Genomic DNA, 17,026 nt, shown 5'->3' on the forward strand with positions numbered 1-17,026 from the left:
TGCCATCTGCTGTAATTTGCCATCTTCAGCAACGAGGCGGCTGCTGAAAATCAAACTGACCTAAACCAAACCACAACAGTTTTGTTGAGGCTGTGCAGAGCTTAGGATAGAAGCAAGGTAAGACAAGCAAAGATGAACTGTGTGCTTACAGACGCATGGGTGCTTTCCTAACAGATCACTCTCCTAATAACAGCTACTACCCATCCCTACAAAATCATGCCCTTAGAGGAAAAGAATCACCCTTGTTGCCCCCACCTGCCTTCATCCCTGATATTTCCAGTCGGGTTCAGAGATGAGCAGAGGGGCAGCAATGTTTGTAAGCACCTCTCAGGAAGCTACTGGCTGGGAGACAGACAGTGCGCTGCTTCCTCAGCTTCTGTCCCTGATTTAATCTAGGTGCCCATGGTACCTCTACAGCCTCTCAGCTGTTGTACGTGAAGAGGTACGTTATAAAATGCTTAAAGGTGTCTGTCTGTCTCCTCTCCGTGGTATGTATGTGATAGCTAAGACAGCAATAAGTTAGCTTGGCCACTTCAGCATTACTTGATTAAGATTCATTGTACCTTCTACCGGAGGACCTTGCATCCTGGAAAAGAGCAAAGTCTAAAAACATCTATAATTCAGAGCCCTTATCTCTGTTCTTTATTAAAAACAAAACAAAACAAAACAAAAAAACTTCTGAAACTGTGGTAAAACTAAAATCAAATCCATATCAATTAAAGTCACTGACTAACATCCCAACCCTCCTTGGCTGGTACCTCCTTGCTCGATTCTTTGAAACTGCATATTTTTGCTCAGGTTTTCTCACAAACAAGAAGTTTTATCTTACTGGAGCAAAGAAAGACTGTGAGGCCAGAAAGAATTGTTCCAAATAAATGAGTTATCATGGGAACAGGTGCAAAGGTGGGAACAAAGGACAGGAACTCCTGACACCCTGCCCATTCTGCAAACAGAAATTCAGTGCGCGGCTGTGGGTGGCAGCTTTGATGGGTGCCTGTTCCTGGATTACTTTAAGAATCAAACGCTTCTCTCACATGCTCAGAAGAAAAGGATGTGTTTAGGAGATGATACAGTTTTTAAAACATTTGTGTAGCGCATTTTCTACTTGCTTGCAAGTTAGAGGTAGGGACGGCATCCATTCCTCTGCCGGGCAGTGGCTAACACACTGAACTCCGGTAATGTCAAGACATTTCTCTGCTCCTGCAACGCCAGCAGATGATGGAAGGATGGTTGGAAACAGTGAGGCCTGTGAATAAAAATAAATGGTTTTGGCTGTGTTTTGTCACAGCAATCAGGAGGTCGAACAGCAAAGATTGCTGAAGAAAACTCAGGTCAGGGTGGTGGGTTCTCAAGTCTAAATGGTGTAAGCAGACAGAGAGAGAAATTTATCTGTAGGATAAAGCTCTGGGTGAGACGTGGAAATACCCAGGGTAACATACAGACCATAAAAAAGATGAGAGACAGAGAAGGGGACTTCTTCAGGAGTACCTCAAAGAGCAGCAGGATTAAAAAGGAGTCTACTGTCTGCAGAAGTCTCTTATACTGAGAGAGCTGGAGGGCCCTGATAAGGCATCTTAATCCCCGTGGATGATTTAAGTAAATGCTGTAGATGAATTCCATATACCAGGCATGCCTTCTTCCCAAACAAGAGAATTTCTAGTTGTGCTTTTCAGTAACTTCCCATGTTGCCACCTAATTTAAAAGCAAAGTCCTGTTTGAATTTGGGGTTGATGATAGCAGATTTGCCACTCGGACTAGACTGCTTTCCATTACACTTCCCTGAAAACATCCCGCCAGAATCCCTCCTTTTGTAATGTAGGGATGGCAGTGACTGATTTCAAAGGGAGTACTGCACGTAACAAAGCTAGCCTGGAAAGCTGACAAATTAAAAAAATAAATTAAAAACAAAAACAGAGCCCCTGATGACTCAGGTATTAATGTACTCCATCAGACTAAGCTGGCATCTGATAAAATGTGCTCACTCCAGGTAGAGAAGCCTCTGTACTGGAGGCTGGCAGTACCAAGAAGAAGCTGGGTTAAGCGTGGATACATCTTCAGCATGTCTAATGTGCCAAGGAATGCCCTGAAGCCAGGAGGAAGTCTGCTAGTGCTGCAGATATAGAGGAATAAATGCTCTATCACTTAGGAGCAACAGGAGTGATTTGACATCCCTGTTTTATGAGCTGTCCTCATGTTGTGGTGGTGTCTCGATGGAGTCTACTTACAACACCATGCCTGGCCTAGACGGAGCCACTGACCTCCCCTACCTTGATCCAACCACTTTTTCTTCCTGCAGGCTGTAGGAACAACTGTTTCTTCTGACACTTTGTGTTTTCTGTAAAACTGCTGTCCTGTTCTGCATCCCAAGTTCCTCTCCTCACTGGTTTCTTGTGGCAATGCACACCACGCTCCACTTACACAAGGCATGGAAATGTTTTCCCCAGTCTTGGCATGAAAAATTCAGTCGTAAAATCCCTCCACTTCACTGAGGACAAGGAGAGCAGAAACTCTCCATCTGCTTTCACTGCAGTGTTCATTATTTTACATATTTCTTTTATATCCCCTGCTTCCTCTGAGGAGAGCTTTTCCTTGATGTTTGGTTGTTCCTCTCATTGTTTAATGATGCTCTTTTCATGACAGGATTACCCACTATACTCAGGGATCCTGGGGGACTTGCCCTTCTAATTACATTTAATCTTTTTTTCTTTTTTCTCTCATATTCTTTATGGATCCCAGTATCTTTTCATTTTTTGCTTGCAGTACAAGTTGAGGAAAGTTTTTATGTGAAAGTTTCTGAAAATTGCCAGTACCAGGGCCCTGCAAGCAAGGCCTTTTAAAATACTATAGCACCCCAAGAAAGGAGCCCAGATATTACTACAGATAACCCAGCTTTTACAATAATTGGCTGACAGTTCTGCCACCATTCTTTTTCTTATCTATTACTATCTGATACCTGGGGAAATGTTGAGCTACTTTTTTCTTTTTACTATTATTTTTTACACCGTAAAACCTACTCCTGTTACTTTTCCAGGAAGACACCACAGAAAACTCCTTGAGCAAAGTGACTGTAGGAAAAAGCCCTGTCATATTTTTGCTGATTCTCAAGAATGCCAATTTAACTCACATATTAAAAAAGAATAAAAGAAAAAAAGAAAAAAAAAAGTGATAGAAAAATTTTCCTGGCTAAAAGTACAGGGGATTGGACTTGTTTACTTAGGAGATTCTTTGTAGTACTGTGTCCCACATACACAGGAATAAGGATGTTTGTCATTTTATATCACCAGGGCACCGTAGCACGCTGGCAGCACTGAGTCACATTCCCCTGCAAAGCCTACGTGGCCCTTGGCAATCAGTAGGAAGCTGAGATAACTGAAATGTTGCAGTCAGAAGAATTACCATAAAAACATACTTTATGGATATAAGTCGTCCTCAAATAGGCAGATAAACACCACATCAAATGAACTATGGTTTACTGACTCACAATCTCCTCACCAAACTCTGCTGGTAAAGAAATGGCAATTTGTTTTATCTGCAGAGAACTATCAGCATGTTCAGGCTGCAGACACGGGAGTTCACAAGACCAGCCACGCTGTGTGCCCTGGAGAACTTTGTTACGGTTTAAAGGAGCCTTCCCTCTCAAAACTGCTAGAAATCACCCACTAACATCCTACAGTCTAGGCAGGAGGATATACCTTGGGCTGGTTTTGTTATTTTTACAGTGGTGTTTAACCAAAAGATGACAGCCAGAACAGCAAGCAGTAGGACATAAGGGCAAGTCTGTCATCCTTTCACTCCAGTCCACAAATATCATTCAGCATCATTTTACTCTTACCAAGGGGAACAGAGAGCTTTGCTGTTACTACAGAATGCTGCAGGACAGTAAAAATATTCGATTCAGAGATAATGTCAATGAAGCATAAAGTAGAAAATCAAGCGACTGGTTACTCACTCTTTCCCTGTGTAAGTAGATAACAAGGCTCTTTTCATTGCAACTGAAAAACATTAAAGATCATGGGAGGGCGCACAGCTAAAAGGTCACTCAAGAGTATGGCTTTTACTGTATGTCTGCAGCACAACTAATCATTTAAATGCACCTCTTTGGTGAAAGAGAAACAAAGACCTGAGGTTTTCAACCAGATCAGTACTTCCTGGGCAAGTGTCAGAGAAGGGGTAGGTCTGGCTCTGGGTAAAGGTTACTTTATGCTAAGCGAGTGATGCCAAATTTCTTTTGAAAGTTGCTCTGAGTGACTGACTGAGGATAACCAGGCAGGAAGTCCTCCTCAGCAGAGTAAGGACACTTCAAAATCGTCGGTCTGAACCACGCCAGAGGTCAGCCCTGGGTCGGGGCCAGGGCTGGAGGCGACACAGCAGCGGGTGCCTCAGCACCTGCCTCCCCCACAAAATGGCGCCCGCAGCGCCGGCCTTCAGCCTCAGGCTGACCCAGAGGGCCGGGGAGGGGAAAACTGGTTTACCACTGAGGCTGTGGGAAGGGCTTTCCCTTCACAAACGGTGGCTGTAGTTAACAACCACCCACAGCTGTTCCTCTGCTGGGCATTCCCTTTCTTTTTGACTTTCCCTTCCTCTCCCGTCTATTTCTTTGCCAGGGGGAAGCGGTTATGTACATACTCACAGGTCCCTTTCCAGAAAGTCAGTCAGGCTTCTGAAAACAAGCAATGAACATGGTTTGGGCAAACCTGGCTGACTTTCCATCTCCCTCAAGAGTGCTTGCAGGAGCCCAGCCAGTCTGTAGCAATGACGAACCAGAGAGGCAGGAATGCCATCCTGAACTCCCACGGCTGAGGACATCCACCAGAAGCAATAATAAGTAACACAAACCAGACCCAGACACGGCCTCCATCCCTCCCGCAGCCTCTTGGACTTTCTTTCTGCCACGTGTGGTTGCCAGATCACTCACCTCTTGGAACTTCACCACTTGGGGTTTCCTAGATCTTAAAAACACTGGAGACACAGCACAGGCTCCTCCAGCTGGCTCTGCTTCTTACTGATAGACCTCAGACTCACAGCATCATCCGTGTTGAAAGGAAAATGACCCCTGGCAAACAGGTGGAGTATTTTTGATTACTAGGAACCTGTAAATCTTGAGCATTGCCATTCCCCCTCCCTAGATTTACAACCTATTTCAAAGACATTACTGATTTTACTGGCTTTATCCATGTGAGTAAATTCTGCAAACTCAGTGTTTCTGCAGTATGGATCTATATACAGCGATCAGTTTTGCATTATGTGCATGATCTCACATTTTATTGCAACTGTGCCATATTTGGGGGATTAAAGGGTAGAGAAAGATATATTTTCCCCATGAGAAGCATGTCAAACGTGTGCCTACAGCCTGAACACAGCTGTGGCTGTTAGGGGCAAAGAGATTTCTGCCAGGTAGTGGAAAAGATGCTACAAAAATATGGTGAGAGAAGTTTACAGGTTGCTGGAGGGAAATTCCTGTTGGCTTCCTAACAAGCATTTAATATTTAACATGCTTTTTTTGCTCCTTTTGCTATTCCAGCTACCAGTAAAACCTGTTTGAGCTCTGCTGAAATTATATTAATAGCAGTACCTCAGAAAGCCAAGCACGGTATTTTAGAGCGAGAGAAAGTACAGCTTTATTTTCTAAATTGTCTCTAGGAAAGGTATAATGGATGTAAAGAGGACGAACTAGTGGTGCTGGTGACATCAGAAGTTGAAGCCAACAGTTATGATGTAACAGTAATATTAAACTAACAATTATTTTTCTTTAGTGCCACATTTTCTGCTTTTTAATGTGATGAAATAAACCTTGCACAAATCTCTTGCAGGGTAAGACAGAAGATGAGATTACATTGCACCTTCACACACAGAGCAGCTAACAGTGTTGTTTCAGCCTACAGCAGCGTTTCCCAGCCTGTCACACACACAACTGGCAATCAGTGGGCCAGGCTGAGTAGCCAGCACTCCCGTCCACACAGGAGCACATTAAGCTGTGCTTTCAATAAGCTTTGCAATTAAATGTTTGGTGCTGTGTGAGTAGCGAGCCACAAAGACATTGTAAAAAAAATGGCAGGAATATTCTTATGTGAAATGCTTGTGATCCACAGCACAGATTTCACTCTCCAGTTGTTTCAGCTTTAGGGTGTTAACCTGGATCAACAATAGCAACGACAACACAAACATCCAAACATCCATTTTCAGCACTGGGCATGACATTACCACTTCCCAACAGCTCTGGAAGGTTTTACATGGAAAACAGCGGTATTGATATTGTGAATGAAAGGGAGTCAAAGGTGTTTCCTGTGCCCTCAATAAAATGTGATGTTGTGCTGCTAGGGCTGTGTGACATGCAGGTGAGGGCTGTGATTGTCACAGAGGTGGCCGGCATGCTCACACGCTTCCATGTGGATAGTTGATGAGGAGTTTGTTTGGCTTCATAGCGTCAACTCAGCTGGGGCCTTCCAGATAGGTAAACAAGAGGGAAGTAATTGCAAAGTAAGCATCTTAGGACCCTTTTTTGTGCTCCATGGCATCACTCAGGATTTCACAGTTTGAATACTGGAGACCCATGAATGCATCCAGGCATGCAGTGGCCTGAGAGAATGAAATTAAGAAGTGAAAGCAGAAAAACTGCAGCCACAGATTTACATTGCCCTTTGAGGGTAATGAACACTAATGAAATCCTCCCACCTAGAACTCTCAAGCATTCCTTTCTGCAGTGTCTGAGAAGCTGACAAACCAACAAGAACGTAACTGTGGTCTGGGCGGGACAACAGATCCCACAAATAGTTGTCCCCTATTTGGGACACCTGACCCAGGAGATTCCATGTCCTGGTCCAAAAGCTGCACTCTGCCTAGCTCTTAGACTCGTGCTAATGCTAGACAAGAAGTCTCAGTGGAAATTACAGCCCAAGTGTGTAAATACACAGGTGTGAATAGCTGTGTCATTTGCCTGTTGGAGCCAAAGTTATAGCAAAACACAGCTTTGAAGTGACGAAGACACATGAGGTCCACCCTATGAGCATGACATCCACTCACCTGAAACTGTGGCCTCTACCATGGGATGTGCAACGGCTTCCTTGCTGCTGGGTCTGTGCTTTAAATTTACTGAGGTTATAGATTATTATAGTTAGAATGTTATTCTTTGGAATAAGCCTTTCATAGCTGGTGGTAGCAATGCTAGCACAATTTCTTTATCCTGATGCAGGCATTTGTTGTGTTGCAAACTAAGTCAGACAGGAAAAATGAAAAGGGACCACTGCACTCATAAAATGCACTCTCCCCAGGACCACCAGTGAAATGCAGAATAATAATGTCCTTAAAACAGGGTTGCATGGACAGCAGTGTCTTGCATTTGCTTTCTGTTATTCACAACCTTGTAATGTGTGCACGTATGTATGCCTCTATTCTGCATCCACAACTAATTTCTTCTCTTGCAAAAAAATCCCACTCTGCTGCAGTAGCAACTAGAGGGGGTCATTATGGATGTCGGTGGGTTTCTGTTGTCATTACTGCAAAGTTAAAAGCTAAAGACAGGAGGCTGCCACATGGCAGAGGAGCAAAAGGGCAAATTGAGTCAGGTCAGGTCCAGCGCTCTCAAGGAAACAACCAAGGAATCCCTGCAGCTCTCAGGTGCTCGATCCTGGTGACTGCCATTTGGGCCTCACTGCTCCGGAGTCTGCAAAGCAGATTGTACCCAACTACGGTCTGTCAACATTCACCACCAAGGAGTGAGAAAACATCTTAAAACCAGCTGTGGTGACGTGTTTGAGCGAGCTGGACTGCTGGGGCCTGGCTGCCAAGTTCTCCTCACGCGGTTAGGCTGCAGTCACGCCAGGCAGGACACACAGCGCTCCGTGTCAGCAGGCGTGAGCTGGCGAGCCCTGGGTGTGCAGGGTGTGAATTTCCACAGACACGCGCTCACCCAGCTTACATAGCCATGGGCCCGTGGTGACACGTCCACATGCCTTTCTGCTCCTTAATGAGCCTGGAATTGCCGCTGGTGATTAATCAGCGCCTCGCGTGCCCCCGCATTGCGATACTTTTTGTTGTTTGGTGTTTGAGTACATTGTACACATGGTAAGGTGTGAGGTGTTTCACTGGGATGTGCCATGCCCCTGTGTTTCACAGAATAATGAGTATCCTGAGCTGTGAGGGACCCACAAGGCGCATTGAGCCCAACTCCTGGCTGCACACAGGAGCCCCCAGACATCAGCCCGGGTGCCTGCGAGCATTTTCCAAACACTTCTTGAGCTCTGGCAGGCTCGGTGCTGGGATCTCTGCCTGGGGGACCCTCCCCTATCGCAAACTTCACCACCTTTGGCGGCCTGCTACGGCATGAAATCCTAAAACACGACCCTGAGGGGCACTTCAGGCGTTACGAAGAGCTTTCAGCCCACGCAGAGCGCCTCACACCTCCCTCCCCAGCCCCATCCTCATCCCACCCCGCTCCGGCCCCTCAAATGGCGGCGGAGCCCGCGGCCTCCCCGGCCGGCCGGGGGCAGCCCCTTCCGCCGGCCGCCGCCGCTCCTCCCCCGGGCGGCGGGGAGAGAAGGCGGTGCCTCAGCTCCTCCTCTCAGCCTCCTCCGTGCCTCCTCCGGGCCGACACCGACACCGACACCGCCCGGGCCGCTTCCCGAGGGCCGCCCCGAGCCCGGGGCAGCGACGTGTCGCCGCGGTAGGCCGCGCCGCCCGGCCCGGCGCCTCAGGTAGGCAGCGGGGAGCCGCCCCCGGCCGCCCTGCCGCTAGGCCGCCCGTACAGGTGCCACCACAGGGCCGGGGACTCAACCCCGAGGTCCCCCCCTTTTTGGTTTAAAGGCTTGGAAAGTTGAATAATTTCCCTCAGGGCCCTTTGTCCGGGCCGCCCCCAGCCCGTGTGCGCAGCGAGGCGGGCGGCGGGGGCGCTGAGGGGAAGGGGCGCCGAGCCGGGGAGCGTGCGGCTTTCCTCTCTAAAGATAAATTTCGCATTTCCATGGCAACCCCGGGCAGTTTGGAAAGTGGTGCCTGGTGGTTTTGTGTGTGTCTGTGTGTGTGTGTGGACGGGAAGGCGTTGTGTGTGGAAATGTCAGCCTTCCCCGGCCGGGCGCTCACTGGGCTTTTTTCCACGCAGGTCCTCGGCGCGCTGCTGCCCGGCTACACCATCAGGAGGGTTTCTGTATGATGCAACTGGAAGAGATATGACGACGGCCTTCCTCAGATGCTCTTGGAGTGTTTTCACTAAGGTACGGAGTGGTGGCACCGTGCTCGGCACGGGCGGCTTTTATACAGACTGGCTTAACGCTTGGAGAAGGCGTTTTGGGTTTTCTCCGTAATGCCCAGCTGGGATGGGGAGCACAAAACAATTCGTTGTTTGTTTGGTTACAGATATCATTCAGAAGTGTGGTGGTTCCTGAGTTTGTAGACAAACAGAATCACAGCCACTTCCTTCATGGTTGTGGCACTGAGGGACACGGTTGTGGCACTGGGGGTGGTTTAGTGATGGGACTCAGCAGTAGGTCAGGTTGGTGGTTGGACCTGAGCATTTTTTAAGGTCTTTTCCAACCTAGGTGATTTTGTGATTCTATGACAAAATTATAGAGAAACATTGTTTCTTACCTTTCTTTACTGTAATTTTCCAAATGCAGTATGCCCTGTTGAGAGGGACGTAGCTAAGTGTGTTTGTCAAATGCTGACCACCTGTATCACCAAAACATGAACTTTCTCTCTCTTTGACTGTCCAGTTTTGGCCTTACCACTTTATTGATTCCCTTTTCCTTATCTGTTGTTCTTATATTCTGTAAATACTTTGGATTTCTGTTAGAGAACATCGAGTGATCTCAAACTCACGAAGTACCAGTTCAAAATATTTACTTGATGAGACTTGGATACGTACTTCTGGGTGTTTTGAAGTACAAGCAGTGTATTGACTTTACTGTCTTACTCGCATCCTGTCCGATGGAGTCCTTAACAAGAAGAAGGCACGTGGAACAAAGATCCCCAAGTGTGACCACAGATGTCCTGTACAGCTACAGCTGCTTTGTGTCCCTGTGAGAAAGTCGTCTTACTGAAAACCCTGACTGCAGTACGTTAATTGTTGTAGTGGCTACAGTAATTGCTGCTTTACTATAGAGCCAGGGTGACTCTTTCCCAAGCTGTAGTTCCCTCGAAATCCTCTGGAAGTCGGACAGTACTTCCGTTGGGTAGGAAAACAATGCCTAAAATTAACTAATTGACAGATCTGCAGCTCACTAAGCAAAAGCCACAGCGCATCGTGCTGGCAGCCTCATCAATGAGCTCTGAAGGCGGTGTGCTGAGAAACAGCTCAACAGCTCTCATCCCATTCCCCAGTAACATCTGGGGACTTCCCACTGGGTGTCCCTGTGTCTTCATCACTATCTTTCTGTTGTAGGAGTCTGGTGCGCATATAGAGGAATTTTGCTTTTCTGTTGCCAGCATGAACTTCATGGGATAAAAGGGACACCTATTTCCAAGGCTGAACAGAAACATTTCCCCGAGAAGTGTCAGGAGCCACTAGAGAGGGCAGAGAAAGCAGCCTGCAGACTTGTTCTTTGTCGGTTTGAGTGAGAAGTTGGGAAGTGGAATCAGGTATCGTTTCTCCTTTTGGGGCTCCAGCTTTGTGTAAAAGCCACTTCTGCTTTCCCTCTTCAGACTTTTGGGGAAATAAGGAACCGTATGTTTCTTGAGCAGAAGAGTCAAGGGCCACAGACATCTTACAATCCAGGATTTAAAATCCTCCAAGTTGGCAGGCTCAGCCAACCTTTTTTTTTTTATTATTATTATTTTTCTTTTTAAATCTTTATTTTGTTGATTCTTGCTGATTTACAAATAAGGCATAAAGAGAGAAAATGTGTGCATGGATGGATGTTCTATATATATATTTCTGGGGCTTCATACTATTAATTCCAACGAAATATTTTCCAACACATGTAAGGTTCTCTGTATCTAACTTTTTGCACCTACCTCACCTAGATATTAGGCTTTAAAAAAAATGTATTATTTTCAAAATAATGTATTGAATTGTTTTCTTCCTACTTAAAAATGCTGGATCAGTTTTCCGACCAGATGTTCCAAAATACTCATATTTAGAAAGTAGAAATATCCTAGCATTTTCTCTATGAATCTGGTCTTAAAACATAAAAAGAAACACACACACACACCCCACCTGAGGTGGCATGCAGTGGGTTATTACAGTTGCAGTAGCTTACTTTGTGCTTTGCAATATGGTAGAGTGTGTCCATTGGTATTATACAGTTACTGTAAGCAGCAGTGTGAGACCTTGCTTCTATTTTTTGGTATTCTAAATGTAGCATAACCATGCTCTACTTTATGTTTATAGAAATATTTTTCATTCTTGTAAGTGGAAGCTCCTTGAGGGATGAAAAGGCAGTGATGAGGTGATCCCTTTCCATTGATCTTCTGTTGGGATGGTGTTAACATCACAAGAACTGTTAACAAACACGGGTGGCACTTGCTGATGCTCCCCAAGGTAAAGTTTTGGTGGTCTTGCTTGCAGAATACTTGCCCTGCAGAGCAGCTTCCTGCCTCTTGCTTGTGGACTGGGGTTGCTCAATAAAACTGTAGAAAGTATGATGTGCCAGCTCTTGGATAACCCCTGATCTCAGCTTTTTGCATAATGGCAGAACTGTTAAATATCTTTATTTGGCCATTTCACAGCTGCTTGCAGTTTTTCAGAGCTGTGGTATGGCTTTGGAAAGCCATGATTCTCATGAAAAATTGCATTTTTAGAAAATTAGTTTCAGATTAATGAATTGAGCCTAACCCTGACAAAGATAGCAAGTGGAAAGCCTGTGCAGGGAAACCTGCTGTTGACGCAAATCCCTGTGAGCTTCTGTCTGACTCCTTTCAAAAAGTCAGAACCTTACTGTTACAGTTTTTGCTCTGGCTGATGTAGTTCTGCCTCTCCTCAAAATGTCACTACTCTGCAGGCTCTGCCTTTGACAGACCTTAGCTGGAGTGTCTGCCGGGGCTCCTTGATCTCTGTTCAGCTGCACGTACCTTTGTGGAGCTGTACGAGATGCTCGAGATGCTCATGTTTCACCATTTTCCAAGGAGATGATGCGCACGGTAATGCTGGTGCCTGACAAAGAGAACAAAGATCTCACTCCTTTGTTGTGTGATAGTGTGGGCAAATAACCACAAGGGCTTTTCTTTTCTGATACAGGTTTTTACTGCTTTGTTAATTGTTTCTGAATGATTCTACCACTCCTGGCATTGAAGAACTCGATGCGTAATGACCTAAATAGCTGTAGGAAAGACTGTTCCAGCACAGAAGCTGCCTTCTGACTTCAGATTAGTGTTCATCATTGGGAAGTCAGGTTTCCAGATGAGAAGAAATGCGTTTGGCACATTGGATGTATCACAGATGTTCCATTTAATTTGTTTCATTTAATACCTGGAGAACTGTGAAATACTACTTCTGACATAGCTTGTCTATAGAGAGATTGATCTCTCAAATATTTAACAAAATGATTACACCTGTTTATTATTCTAAATAATTTGTGGATACATTCACTCAACCATTCAGCACTGGGGGCTTTACAGGGTAACTTTTTTCAGATCATATTTTTTATGTTTAAAGAAGTGATGCTCAGCTGAAGCTCACGTGGCTCTTCTTTAATTTTTATTTTCATTTTTAATCTACTGCCAAGGTGACTTCAGCTAGGGAAGACAAAAGGAACTGGTACAAACTGTCATGGTATGAAAATCTGCTGCTGTTTTGCCCTGGCCTTGTAGTCTGCACACAGTGCAGTGGGGATGTAGCTGTCGTGTTCATTATAGTCACTTTTTTTTTTCTTGCCAGTTCCCTCATTTGAGGAAGGCTCTGCAAGGTGGTTTTATGAAGGAGATGATGCAGGGCAGGATGGTGGCATTGCTCATTAAGCTTTTCAAATGCTCCTGCTTTTACGTGGTCCCTGGAAGTGGGTTGCTGAGAAAGTAGCACAGTCTGTCTCGGCTCAGCACGGCCCAACCCGCTGCAGAATATGCTGGCTTGTGACAGCACACGTGGCGGAGAGCAGGGCAGATGAGAGATATGGATAACTGATAAACGGCCTCCTTGTCAGGTCGCTTTCCTTCTAGCAAAGCTCATCTGGGCGGTCAGCACTCCTGCTACCTTTGTGGACAAGGTGGGAGTACGAGATTGGAGATGCTATTACTGGGTGTGCGGAACGCACTGAAATACCTGTGTGTGTGTGTGAACAGAAATACACGCGTAATTAGTCAGCTTTCAGAAGGCTGGGCTGGCACAGGCTCCTCTCCAAATTGTGTAAGGAAACGTGCTGCTGAAATATGCACCAAGCGTGGATGGCTCCTCCTGGGGACAAGTCACAGCTCTCCTCCGAATCTAGCCTTGCCTTCCCCCGACAATCTGCTTCTTGCTCTGAAGCCCCAGGATGTAAATAGGTATTCAGAAAAAGCTTGAGTTTGCAGAACAGCTTCCGCAGCCTTAACCTCATTCTCTGAAACTGCTTAAATCTTTTAACTGAAAGCTCACCCTCTTGGCACCCCTCCTGCAAGAGAGATGTCTGTCTTGAGGTGTGGGGGCACGCGGGGAAACTTCAGCCTGAGGAATTGGCTGGTTGAAAGAAACTGAAAGCTTGCATTAGCCCGGGCTGCTCCATATTGTCTTACAAAGGTGGTGTGTACTTTGCTCCTACCGCGGTTTCCTTGTTACAAGGTTAAATCTTGCTGATTCAACAAAGAGCTGTAAAATAGCAGTGGGAAACCTAGGCTTTTGAGGACAGGGTAAATACACCGGACCAGTAACGGGCACATCGTTGCCTGTTGAGGCCCTGGAAGCAATCCCTGGTGCATTTTTTCCTCTCCCAGTAACGTTTCAAGTATCCGTTTCCTGATAAGTATCTGCAGCATTTTACTATTTCCAGAGAAGTGATAAATGTTTTGCTTTAATGTGAGTTGTGGGTGGCTTCTGATGGTTTTCCGTTCCAAAAGGGCCTCTTCTCAGGTGTTGTGCTTGAAGCCAAAGCTGCGTTTGGAGAGGAGCTTCTATGAATAACATGAAGGTTTGGAGTTAATAAGCTCTGTGTTCCTGGGTGGCTATTGTAGGACCAGCTAACTAATCAAAACTACCAATTTAAGTTGGAGTTAATACTAGTAGGTTAGATTTATTTTCCTTTGAGAGGTAGAGTGCAGATCAAGGAGAAATTACTACCTACTTCTGCACCTTGCAGGGACTGTGCTGGCTTCATAAATTCTAATTTGTATTGTTAGCACAAAATTACAGCTTTACAAACCAGAGCGTGCACACATGAAAATTTCCAGTAAAAAAATAAGATTAATTCACTTGAAGTTGCTACCTCAAGTAGCAAACAGAAAAGTGCTTGATAGTGCTAACGGCAAACTGCCAGCAAATGAGGAAATCTGAGAACGAAGCTAACCACGGGTAGGTGAGGCTTAGTTTGTGCCTCGTGTGATAGACTGCGTATGGAGCTGCGTACTGCTGCTTCAGTAGCAGAGGGTAACAGAATATGGACAGGCAGTTTCTGAGGAACTTCACCCAGTTGGTAAGAGCTTTAAAAAAAAAGCAACACGTGCGCAGGAGTTACAACCATCCCGTGCAATCACTTCTGAGTAATACCCAGAGGTTGAATCGTTTGTTGTGCTCTCCTTTTAACTGCTGAAAGCTTGCTTGTGTAACTTCAGTCCTAGAGTAGTCATCGCAGCACTTGTTAAAACCGATGTGATTAAGATATTACTAACTGCACAGATCTCATACTGTGCTGGGTGTACGGTATGCACGCGTCAGGTTATTGCATTTATCATTACAGACATATTATTCAATGCTGCTCATTGTATGGCCGTGTCATATCGTAGTTGCCAAGCCTGTTATTGAATGAGGATGCTTTCAGAGGAAGCTGTGTAATGGTTAAACACGAAATATTAATCTTTGTGTGTTCAGACCGTCAGAGTGCTGTGCATTTGCATCATCGAAGCTGTTTTCTTTGTGGTGGTTGAATTTGAAGGGGAAAAAAAAGTTTAACTTCAGTGACAGTAAGGCATCACGACAGTGTAATTCAATGTCATCCTTTAACTAAGGAAATGAATAGTGTGTACAGGGTGGGTTTAATACATCGAAGGCACGTTGCAAACGCAGCCGTAATCCTCTATTTCCATTATTTCTCTAGTACCTAATCCCTCAGGTTTTTTATTATGCTAGTTTAGTATGCATTGCTAGACAAGATGTGAGTAAATTACAGTGATTGCTGGAGAGAACAGAGTTAATCTAACCCGGTTTTAATTGGATGTCACTTAAATATTGATGTCATGAAGTCACCCAGATGCATATCCTTGCTGCACATATGCTCTCCTAAGCAGGAGGCTCTGGGGATGCACCGTCCCCTAACTCATCCCATATTATGCAGTTGGCTCCATTTACCTGCGTTTCCCTTCAAGTTGAAAGAGTTAAATATCCTGCAGCAGTTTTTTTCCACGTTAATGTTGAAAGTCATTGTTTCTCGGGTGTTTAAATCAGCAACTTTATGTATCGCCGCATATTTTAAAACGCTGATTCAGAAGGCTGGTTATACATCCACTTCTCTCAGAAGTGTTTAGCAGTGTAGCTCAAGGAAAGGCCGTTCTGCTGGTGGGCAAGTGAAACAGCATTTTTGGGTTGTCTGCCAGGTTAACAGACACAGAAGGGCTCAGGTGTAGGCCAGGATTTTTCTCTTAAAATAGGCTTCTCACATTTTCCTTAGCAATTTGGATTTAATTCTGGTAATTCTGTCTGGTTGTCTGTCTCTTTATTTTCTTTTCCTTCCTCTATCCGAAGCAATTCTTCCTAATTTAAGGACTGCAGTTTGGGGAATGCCCGTTTTTGGCAGCACAGATGAGAATATTCCTCTGCAAACGTGGCTGTTGGCTGATGTTAATTATCCATAAGGCCCTGACTTATGAGTCTACTAGAATAGCTGTTAACTATGAATAATTTAGTGCAGCATCGTATTGCATGCCACTTAAGAAGGTCTCTGTCTGTGAATCTTTATATCTCACTGAAATCCACTCCTTGAAATTCTGTTGTGCTCTTCTCGTTCTGTTTTCAGGTTTTGTCAGTGTCCGAAGGCAATGTGAATTTTTACTATTTTCACCCTAAAACGTACCTGTGAAAGAGGAGGTATCGTTCCTTTGTGAAAATTTGAGGTATTAAACCTGTCCTCGTTGTTAAATTGGCCTTTTAATGTATTTTAAATCATGCTCCTGCACAGTGCAGCTAGAGTTTTCTCCGCTGAGATTTATGTACTTCAGATGATTTCCATCTTGGAAAATACTTTGAAGCAATGCTTCGTTATAGGGGAAGGAGAGAAGTTTAATGAAAGACTCGCTAACAAGAGGACAAGATTTTGGTGCTTCCTACAAATTGCTTTAGCTGCTCACACATCTGCTAGAGCAGGCTGTGTCTCATTACAGAGGCTTTTTTCGGGAGAAAAACTGCAAAAACACAACTTTGAAGCAGTTCCAAGTGTGGATAAATTTACTGTATGCCTTCAGGAGACTTGATTATTATATCTCAGCACCGGATGTGTTTTTCAAGATTCTAAAGTGATATTGTTCTGTCGTTATCATGAGCTAGATTTTTCACAAAACACCCAAAAACATTAGGGAAGAGCTTCATTAAGAAAGAATATGCTTTGGGAATGCTGAGAGACGTGAATGTGAAGGCTTAACAGAAGTAGCATTGAAAAAAAGTTTTCTTTGGGACATTTTAGGGAGCGACACTGATGTTTATGATATCTAAGGAAGGTCTGTCACACATTTGAGTTGTTTTGCTTTGTTTTTATTTTTTTTTCCCCTGTATTACTATGTCCAGATTTCCTTTAGTGCCCATGTTCTCTACCTTGAGCAGTAACTTCAGTGTTGATTTAACTGGAAACCTGGGATACTCCTTCCCCACAAAAAAGGGGAGACAGATTTTCAGCTCTTCTGCACGTTTGGAGAAAAAAAGGTTCTGCTGGTCTGTTTTCACCCCCCTTAAAAGTCACTTTTTAAGCACGTTACCCTCATTGTCGTA

General features: G+C 44.9%; 1 protein-coding gene and 1 long non-coding RNA gene across 3 annotated transcripts in view; one reads left to right on the plus strand and one right to left on the minus strand.

The window, feature by feature from the left end:
• Positions 1-1,006: 1,006 nt before the first annotated feature.
• LOC140002088 (uncharacterized) lies at positions 1,007-7,554 on the minus strand. The gene is made up of 3 exons (XR_011808007.1): positions 7,021-7,554; positions 4,916-5,053; positions 1,007-1,246 (listed from the first exon to the last, which is right to left on the minus strand). It is a non-coding gene; the product is annotated as an uncharacterized lncRNA (long non-coding RNA).
• A 911-nt stretch (positions 7,555-8,465) lies between these two features.
• Positions 8,466-17,026, plus strand: part of VPS54 (VPS54 subunit of GARP complex) — a 49,552-nt gene continuing 40,991 nt past the window's right edge. Inside the window, exons 1-2 of one of the 2 annotated variants that reach the window (XM_027453427.3) lie at positions 8,466-8,690; positions 9,092-9,203. The gene's annotated coding sequence lies outside the window, so the exon portion shown is untranslated. Of the gene's footprint in view, positions 8,691-9,091; positions 9,204-11,358; positions 11,468-17,026 lie in introns of those variants that run through there. The other variant, XM_072035320.1, reaches the window with a different exon arrangement.

The sequence above is a fragment of the Anas platyrhynchos genome, chromosome 3, assembly GCF_047663525.1.
Source record: "Anas platyrhynchos isolate ZD024472 breed Pekin duck chromosome 3, IASCAAS_PekinDuck_T2T, whole genome shotgun sequence".
Classification (NCBI taxonomy): Eukaryota; Metazoa; Chordata; class Aves; order Anseriformes; family Anatidae; genus Anas; species Anas platyrhynchos.